We start from the raw sequence: 9,847 nt of genomic DNA, 5'->3' as shown, positions 1-9,847 counted from the left end.
ATTTTTTTAACCCAAACAAACATCAGCAACAGATGAATTTATAAACATGCTGATACACAGTCTGAATTTATTCCCAAAAATCATCATAACAGCAGGACCACTCCTCACTCTGCAACATTCATTGATGATACATTTAAAAATCACAAAATACAATGAACAAATTTAATTAGTTTTTTTTTTGTAAATGTAGGACCAAACCCTGCCGGAAAAAAATCCTTTTCCAAAAAAACAGTGATGAGAAACCCAAATTCTATGTTTCTCCAAGGATAGAATCCGTTAATAATTGTAAAAACAAAACATTCACTCACTGTGAAGACACTGACATGAAAATAAGTCATTTTGGGGCATTCCCAAGCCACCAACCCATATTTCTAATGTATCATTTCAAATAGGGCAATTTAAAAATGAAATGGAAACAGCCTAAATCAAACCACTGTACCAGAATGGCAACAGACACCAGAAACTACAGACCTGTTTCTCTTCTGATTCTCCAAAATCTTTGATACAGTCTTTAATAACAGATTAGATAAATTCGTAGAAAAAAAGAAACTTACTCTCAGACGGGCAGCAGGGATTCAGAACCAACTGGTCCACATCACTATTAGAACTAAATGATAACCTTCAGCAGCTCTAAACTCATTGAAGAAATCACAAAATCCATAAACAAAAAACTCACAGCTGGAGTTTTCACTGATTTTATACCATAAATCATGACATGAATTAATGAATTAGATATGGAATCAGAGGAGTTGTTTGTGAATATGGGAGACTGTCACTCTGAACATCTGGATACTGTGCGTGGCGTTCCCCAGGGCTCAGTGCTGGGACCTAAACTGTTCATACTGAACATCAATGACATCTGGAAAGTCTCTGAAATGGTGAAGTTTAAATTATATGCTGATGATACAAGTATTTTACGAAACTGGTGAGCATTTACACCAAATTTTGGAATTAATCACCTCAGAGAGGAAAAAATGAAATTACGGTTTGAAATTAAGTTCTCATTAAATCTACGCAAAAACAAAAATCTGTTATGTGGGCTGAACGGAGTTTCAAATGCAGAAGCCAATAGCAAACAGGAGTGAGTGATCTTAAGATTAACTGGGTGTACAGTCTTATTTCTGGGTCCAAGAGTACAATCCTCGAGAGAGGGAGGAGCAGGGCTGGGAGGCAACGGCTGAGCAAAGGGTGAATCCAGATGACAAGGTGAGCAGATTCCCAGACGGACACAGAGTGCAGGCGGCGGCAGGCGAGTGGCCGAGGATGATGATCAGAGACGGAAGGTTAGAAAAGGCTAGAAAAGAGGAGGTGCAGGGTGAGCTGGAGAATAAAGTCTCTGGGAGAAAACACATTCCACAAAAACTAACTGCAGGTGGAGATATGATCCAGCACTGCAGGAGGGTCTGAGGTCTGCCGAAATCGATGTCCTCTTCATCACAAAGAGTGGCCTCCCCTCCTTGATGATCCGTGATTCCGTGAACCAGGGCGGTAAGTCAGAGTGAAACGGAAACGTCCGAAGAACAGAGTCCAACGGGCCTGGCGCGAATTCCGACGCTTGGCTGAGCGCACATATTCAAGGTTCTTATGGTCTGTCCACACGATGACAGGAAGTTTGACTCCCTCCATCCACCCCTTCAGAGCCAACTCAACCACAAGGAGCTCCCGATTCCCGATGTCGTGGTTGCATTCTGCTGGGGAGAGACGACGAGTGAAAAAAGCGCAACGGCGAAGCTTGTTTCCAGAGGCAGAACGTTGAGAGAGGACAGCTCCCCTTCCCGAGTCGGAGGCATCCACCTCCACCACAAACTGGAGACTCGGATCAGGCTGAATGAGAACGGGAGCCAACGTGAACAGATCGTTGAGTCTCTGAAAATCCTGGGAGAGTCTAGATAAGAGGGCGGAGGTGACTGCAGTGAGGGGTGCAGAAACCTTACTGTAGTCTCTGATGAATCTGCGTTAAAAGTTAGCGAACCCCAGAAAGCTGCTGTGATTAGCTCAGCCCCGACTTCCGTAAAGCAGCCTCAGAAGCCTCTCTATATTCGGTACAACTCACGGATACCACCTTATCTAACGTGCCGGTTGGCAGTATGGGGAAGTACTTGTGCTAGTTCCCTGAAAAGATTTATAACAAAGAACAATAAAAAGGATAAACAAGGAAACAAGGTTGGCTTTCAAAAATATATCAATCCACTTTTCTCGCAATCAAAAATGTGAAAATTCAAGGTTCCTGTGGAGTTTAAAACTCTTCTAATAATTCATAAATCAAAGAATAACGAATTTCCTGGTAGTATTAAACAGCAGTTTTGATTCAAGAGGAGAGTTACAGTTTAAAACTCATTTGAACACCAGGATTGTCTGATCGTGGTGCTGTTTGAGTGATGGGCTGTCAGGATCCTGTGGGCCCCGCCCCCTCAGCTGCGTCTCCCATCCTTCTTGTGGCCTTGTCTTTCCCTGGTTCCCTCAACTCACCTCCTCACCTCACCTCACCTCACTTCATTCCTTCAATCAGTCCATTAAACCATTGTCCAATCATGTCTCGTCTCCTCCCCCTTCCTTGAGTATATAAGCAATCTGCTCCTACTCCAGCTGTGTGAGTCTGCAGTTTGACCTTTGGTAATAACACGGGAGTGTTTTAACTGGTGGCAGTGTAGTATATTTACAATGTGCTGATGCATTAAAAACGATAAGAATTCTAAAGATATGTTTTGAAACAGCAACATTAGATTAAATAAATACTTATTCCTACTCCTTTTTGTGCTTGTGAAAGACACTAATATTATTGACTTTATTATACTGTTTATGTGATTGGATCTAATTTTTTTTCTATATTTTCATTAATATATATATATTTTTTTACATGTTCTTAACTATTTTCCTTTTAAAGGTGGATAAAACTGCGGACTTCCCCTTTAAAGTGATGTGTTCTACTTCTTCTTCTTTTTCTGTCCAATTCGGGAATCCTGGAATAACAGACGTTTGTTTTGTAACTGTTGAATTGATATTTTCAGCAGTGAAGCAGACAGGTTGTAGAGGATTCAGGAAGATATAAATAGTAAATTGGGGCGTGTCAGAAGTGTTGGAATTAAATAAGCTTTGTTTCTTCTTCCTCCTTGTCAGAAGTGATGACTGTTTGTGTGCAGGTGTGGCGTCAGTGGGTGTATATAAACTACAGCCGTCCAGATGTGAGTACATCATGTCTGTGCAGATAATTGTGAAATTATGTTTGTGAGTCAGTAAATAAGACGGATGAATTGTGTATTTTAATAACAAAAATATTATCAGAATTGCTTCACAATCATTTGCTCCTGGTGAAGACCTGCTTTTTCACCACTAACAACAATGACAGCAGTAAAAAGTTGAACACAAGTATACTTGAACAGTGCAATACATACAAGTCTATGAAAGATATATTTTCTAATTTCTTCGCTTTTTTTTCTCACATGACCCATTTTCCCGACATTCTCTGACAAACGTGAAGCAGCAACATGAAAGACAAACTGAAGTCTGGTTTTAAATGACTAATCCTGATTTCACATTCTGCTCCCAGAGACGGTATCCATTAATCCAGTCCTGCTTCTTGAAGGCCACGGTAGATTTTAATTAGTTGGATCCACGAAAATTAAAACCTCATCGTAAATCTGAGTCGATCTTCTGAAGCTTTTGAACTTGAATTTAACAAGGAAATAAAGTTCTGCTCCGCATGTCAGGATAACATGAAGCCCAAGAGAGAAATGTGTCTTTCTACAGTTGGCAGAGTAGATCAATAACACGCAAATAGGATGAAAAACAAATTGCGCGCGTCTGTGCGTAACATATGCGCCAGGCTCAGTGACTGTAAATAAGCGAGGTGTTTTACACTTTTTGTTTTTCCTTCTTATTCCGTTTTTTCCCCGTCTTTCCTGTGTTTTAAACTACCAGCTTTGCTTTTAAGGGAAGCGCTTCCTCTGTGAACCTGTCTCCAGGCACTGCGCGCTGCGCACACAATAAAACCCGCTGCCCCTCTTTGCGCACAGTTACAATTATTTTACTGTCAGCCAGTACCACCAGTCAGTCACCAAACTTCTTTTTTTTTTTTTTTTTTTTTGTTCCCGGCACGATAAGGGAGTTCTGCTTTAGCAGTAATTCATTGAGTGAGCTTCCTCACCTGTTTCCCAGCTGAAGAAGACTCTGCCACACTTCCTCCTTCCTCCTGGCCTCAGCATCTGTTCAACCCAGACTCGGAAGCTGTTGCTGCAAAGTTCTGATGCTCCCTCCCGTTTTACCACCGGGCGTGGCTGACAAACAACACACCTGGGAGAGAGAGAGAGAGAGAGAGAGAGAGAGAGAGAGAGAGAGAGAGAGAGAGAGAGAGAGAGAGAGAGAGAGAGAGAGAGAGAGAGAGAGAGAGAGATTTATTTTTAAAACACACTTTTATTTACACAGTGTTCAGTGGTACATTGTGTGTCAGAGTCTTAAAAACTATTCTTTCAAATATAAAATTGTGCAAATTGAAGTTGGTCATTGTCCGTACAGCACATGTTCTTAAAACACCAGACATCTTTAAATCATTGTTCTGGTCTTGACGTTCTGTGCTTCTCTGCCCTCCACCTTGTTCCTCCTGCTGCCATCAGGAGCTGCCACTTGTATTTTTCTTTTTTTTTTCCTTTTTCTTGTAACCAGCTCCCATGATAAAAGTTCTCTCAGTAAAAGCAACACTGAAAAGAATGAAAACCGCCGTTCAAAGAATGGAGAAGCCTGTGAGCCTCTTGTACTCACTAAAAATGTGATAAATAGTCTCTCTGTGACGGCAGAAGGGGCATGTGTTTCAAACAGCAGGATTGAGGACAGAGATAGAAGCATTGGAGGCGATGGCACCGGGGTCCTCAGCATCCGGGGAGAGTTCTCAGCTGTCCCTCCTCAGCAGGCTCCTGTCTCTGGGCATCATCGGTCTGGGCAGATGGACTGCATCCCCAGCAGAGAGCCCAGAGCCTGGGCGTCGCTCAGGTCCGGCCCCACAGCATCCACAAGCTGACCCACGGTGAGGGTCCCAGACTGGATCAGCCTCCCGGTCAGGCCGGGGGTCGAGGCTCCGCTGATGTCCAGTCTGGATCCGTGGATCAGGGGTTCTTTCAACAGCCAGTGCAGAGAGTCGGCTTTCAGGCACCTTCTGCGTGAAAACAAGGCCCGGCATTTAAATAAACTCTGGTAAAACGGAGGCAGCCCCTTGAGATTGAGAAATTTGGGATCAGTCAAAAACAGAGCATTATCCAACCCCAGCTTATTGGCCCGCCTCAGGATGCAGCTGGCCACGCCTCTCCACACCAGATCCGCCGGTCCTGCGAGGTACCTCTGCTGGAACTGGGGTCTTAAAGTGGCGGTCCTGCTGGCCAAGTGGACCAGGCCCTGGCCCCCCTCCCCCCTGTGGCACCCAGTGCAGACCATCCCAGGAAAAAATCAACCATTTTCTTTTGAATTTGAGCCAGGAGGCCTGGAGGCCTGGAGGAGGCTCTGCACTGGTGAGTCGATGCCACAGCTGGGATGCGACCAGGTTGTTTAAAACCAAGACTCTGCCTCTCAGTGGCATCTTCGGGAGGAGCCACCTCCACTTGGAGAGTTTACCCTCCACTTTCCCATGACGGTCTCCCAGTTCTTCTGAACAAAATGTTCTTTGCCAACACAAATTCCCAAATATTTGAGGCCCTGCCTCCTCCATGTTTTAAAAGCCTGTTTTTAAAACTAATGTTAAGACCCTGTTTTACTGCTTGGATGTGAAACCCAGCGTGAAACTGCTCCTGTTTTATTGGTTGACTTTTTTATTGTTTCATAGATTTTTTTTTTTTATGCTTTTTTATTTTTTACTGTTCACACTTTATTCTTTTCCTTTTCTTATGTACAGCACTTTACGCTCAGCTGTGGTTGTTTTGAAAGTGCTGTATAAATTGAACTGAGTTGAGGATTCATCTTTCATGCTGCCGTCAGGACGCATTAGCCACTTCGGTAGCTCCACAACAAATCTGAATTCATTCAATTTAGATATATGACAAAATATGCCTCCAAAATCATCATTTCTAAAACATGCAAACGTATCTCCGAAGAAGCAGAAGGAAGTACAAGTGTATGAAACGCCACTGCTTCTCCGTCAGTTGTAGAAAAATGACAATGCTTTGCGTTTGTATTATACAAAAGTCAAATAGACTCAATACGCTAATTTATAAATGTCACAACAGAAGTCAGTTCAAAGCGATCTACTGTTAAAAGTTGTGGAATTATATTAATTTGTGACTTCATAAAGATAAATCTTTCCCAACACTTCAGTTTTTGGCGGCAGCTCTGGCTGGCTTGGTGCAGTCGGCACCTCTCAGCCTGATTCCCCATGTCCTCATGTCCACATGCTGGAGTGTCCTTGAGCAAGACCCTTGACCCCCATCCGTTCTCTGAGTCCCTGAAATCAGATTGTTCAAAGCAGAAAAGAGGAATTTACCCAACAGCATTGCGAAAGTATGAGAGTAATTTAGCTTATCACCTGACTGATAACGCCCCCCTGCAGTTATTAGCTGACTCTACTGTGCTCAGTCATCATGAAGCGTATCCTGCAAGTCTTTCAGGAATCTGTCAGACTGAGACTCTTCGATTGGACGTGATTAAACCATTAATAATCCAACCGGGCCAGCATCACGTGTCGACTCTTATCTTGATATGCAGATAAAACAACGTGCTGGAAAGTGTGTTTATCACTGTTGAGCTTTTATAAGTAGTAATAATAGTTTAATATTTTTTTAACCCTGAGCCTGTCCTATAAAGTCACCCAGATCGCCCTCCAGTCCTGCTCCTGTGAGTCTGGCCAGCTGAACAACCTGCTGACCGATGTGATCCCCTTGTTGACGTCTGGCCTCAGGCCTGTTTGCATGTCCAGAGGCTTGAAGCGCGAGTTGTTCTCAGAACCCATTCCCTTGTGGTGCTCCGTGTTGTAGGATGCTCATGCAAAGAAGATGAAAATCCCACAAGACTCACTCACACACGCACTAATCACCACACACGCTCACATCCAGACCACAGAACTGGTTCTTTGGCTTTCGGATGTAATTTGATCAAATAACTGATGACGTCTCGATCGTCAATGCTTTGTGTGGCGTTCTCCACTTCTTACTTTACATGTGGTTACAGAGGGCGTCGTTAGAGGAACTCCAGTCCTGAGACGCTTTCAAGGCAAATAGTGACCTGTGGAGACCATTCGTCTGTCATTTAAAAAAAAAAAAAAAAAAAAGGATAAATATTAACCCGAAGTATTCCTGCGATGATGTGTTCTTTATCCCACCGGTTCTGCTTTTGGCTAAAGATTAACAGAGTCGATCCATCTGTTCTCTAAGGTTTCACGGTTTGAGGCTGATCAAATACAAACACATTCCTGCTGGCTTTAACGTCTCAGGAAAAAGAAAACAAAAAACAAAAAAACACCACACACAGGCACAGCCACAAATGAAATCCTCATTTATCTGTTTACTTTAAGAATTTATACCTTAATTTAGATTTTTATGTAAAAAGAAATCATGGTAACGCAGCTGAGAATAAGACGCCAATTGTTTAAAAAGCATGCTGAAAATAAGGGATTTTATGTTAAATAAAGACATTCATCCTTTTATTTACATTTTTTATTGACAGAGCAACAGGCCATTACTGAATTTTGGTCTGTTCCAACTGCGTGTCTAACACCTGAGCAGGGTACTCGACTGCATATTCCAGATACTCTAACAGGAACAATAGAAGTATAACTGGTATCAAAAATACATCTACCTGCAACATGCAGTAATCCTGGTTTGGATTATTTCTCAAAGGAACAGGAACTGAAGATCACATACAAACAAACTCGTGTCTTGAACTTTTTTCAGGAGAAAACAAACACGCCTGTATTGATGATATTTGGATTCCAGCAGCACGACGCCATTCGCTTTGGCAGAGATTAATGTCACACAAGAGACGCAAGCAACAAAACGTTTCATGGATTGTTGTTCTCTTCAGATTTGTGGCAATTTTGAAATGAAATAATCCCTTGTCTGATGAATACTGTTGGTGGTCAGGATGGTCACAGCGAGAACTGAAATGCTAAAGCTGAGAGGCGTGCGGTGGTTAAATTGACCAAACTGGACTTTCTTGACTGTATTTCGTGTTGACGACGTGTTTCAGCCTTGCAGCTTTTGTTCATGCAGGACAGCGTGTTGTGTGAAGCTTGACTTGTTAAACTGAGGAGTTGTTTCAGTTTCATTCTTATTCTGGAACCAAACCATTGTCAGACCTTAACTGGTGAGCTGAAATGTCTGATTGAGAGACGGTTTGACGTTCGTTCTTGAAATAATGCGTCCGTCTGGACAGTCTGGAAGGTTCTGCCAGTTCCTCAGAGGAACGCTGGAGCTCTTTCAGACTGACCGCCGGGTTCTGGGTCTCCTCTGGCCAAGGCCCTTCTCCTCCGACGGCGTCCTGCTGGTTCTGAAAGACCAAACCAAACTAAAGTAAACCAAACTAAACTAAACTAAACTAAACTAAACTAAACCAAACCAAATTACACTAAACAAAATTAAACTAAACCAAACTAAATTAAACTAAACTAAACTATACTAACTAAATACTAATTTAAACAGTTAAGTATCCACAAAGCTGCCCTAGGAGCTAGAATGCTGTGGGAAGTACGGTGCACTGAGCCCTGTCCTCTAATGTCTGAATGTTCTTCCCTTTAGTCCGTTCATTGCTTTTCACCTGCTGTCCCCCCCTTCGAGGGGGAGTCTTCTCCAGTTTCAGTTGCTGACTCCATTACTACAAGGGCCTACGAACAAGCTCTGGCCGGACTGGGAGGACACTCCTGTCGGTGCTGCCCGTGGACTGGCTTCGGTTCTACCTCTGGGATCCGTGGTTCTTGTGCTGGACCGTCCAACGGACTGTCCTCAACATAGTCCTAGGCTTTACTTCTTATTGTCTCATGCTAGCTGTTGCCAAAGCTGTCCGTCCCTGGGAGAGGGATCCCTCCATACTGTGGTTCTCCCCAAGATCTCTTCTTTTCCCACTGGGTTTTTGGAGTTTTTTCTTGCCGGATGTGAGGGTCTAAGGCGGTGGTTGCTTCGTTCTGTGTCGTTACTGTAAATATTGACATATTACCATTATGCTTATTCACTGTTTTTACTTTTACCGACCAATGTAACATCTTGAAGCCCTCTGAGGCAACTGTTGTTGTGATACTGGGCTATACAAAAATAAATTGATTGATTGATTGATTGATTGAAAGACGGAGACCACCGAGCTCCACGTACTTGTTTCTGGACCCTTCCTCAGATCTGAGCCTCCATACGATCAGTTGAATTTCTGAGAGTCAGGCTCCAGTCAAGTTGTAGAAACATGTAAAGCGGAAACAGGAAGCAGATGATTTTCAGTGTCACAACAAAAGAAGACTTCACTTCTTTTTTTTGTCTTTGTCGTTGTGAGGTATTGTGTGTAGATCGATGAGACACAAAAAGGAATTTATTCAATTTTAGAATAAAACTGTAACACAAAAAAATGGGGAAAGTGAAGGAGGTTGAATTCTTCCCGGATGCACTGTAGGTACGATCAGAAACACAGAACTTTGAAACTTCAAATTTTTCAAACGCCGTCCTGACTCCAGACACCTCACCTCAAAGTGTGTGTCTCTGTTAGATGGCTGCATTGCTAACAGCTGGAAAGAAGAACTGGATGTTGAGATATCTGAGGCCAGATGGAACCAAAATGTGTTTCTGATCAAGATTCCCTTGATAAACAGTAGATATCAAGCAGAGCAGGACTGAAAACTGACGGCACTCTGAAAACCACCCTCAAATTATTTGATGTATCAGCACATAACGCTGTA

Source organism: Salarias fasciatus, chromosome 6, assembly GCF_902148845.1.
Source record: "Salarias fasciatus chromosome 6, fSalaFa1.1, whole genome shotgun sequence".
NCBI classification, from domain to species: domain Eukaryota; kingdom Metazoa; phylum Chordata; class Actinopteri; order Blenniiformes; family Blenniidae; genus Salarias; species Salarias fasciatus.
This window is presented reverse-complemented; position numbering follows the sequence as displayed.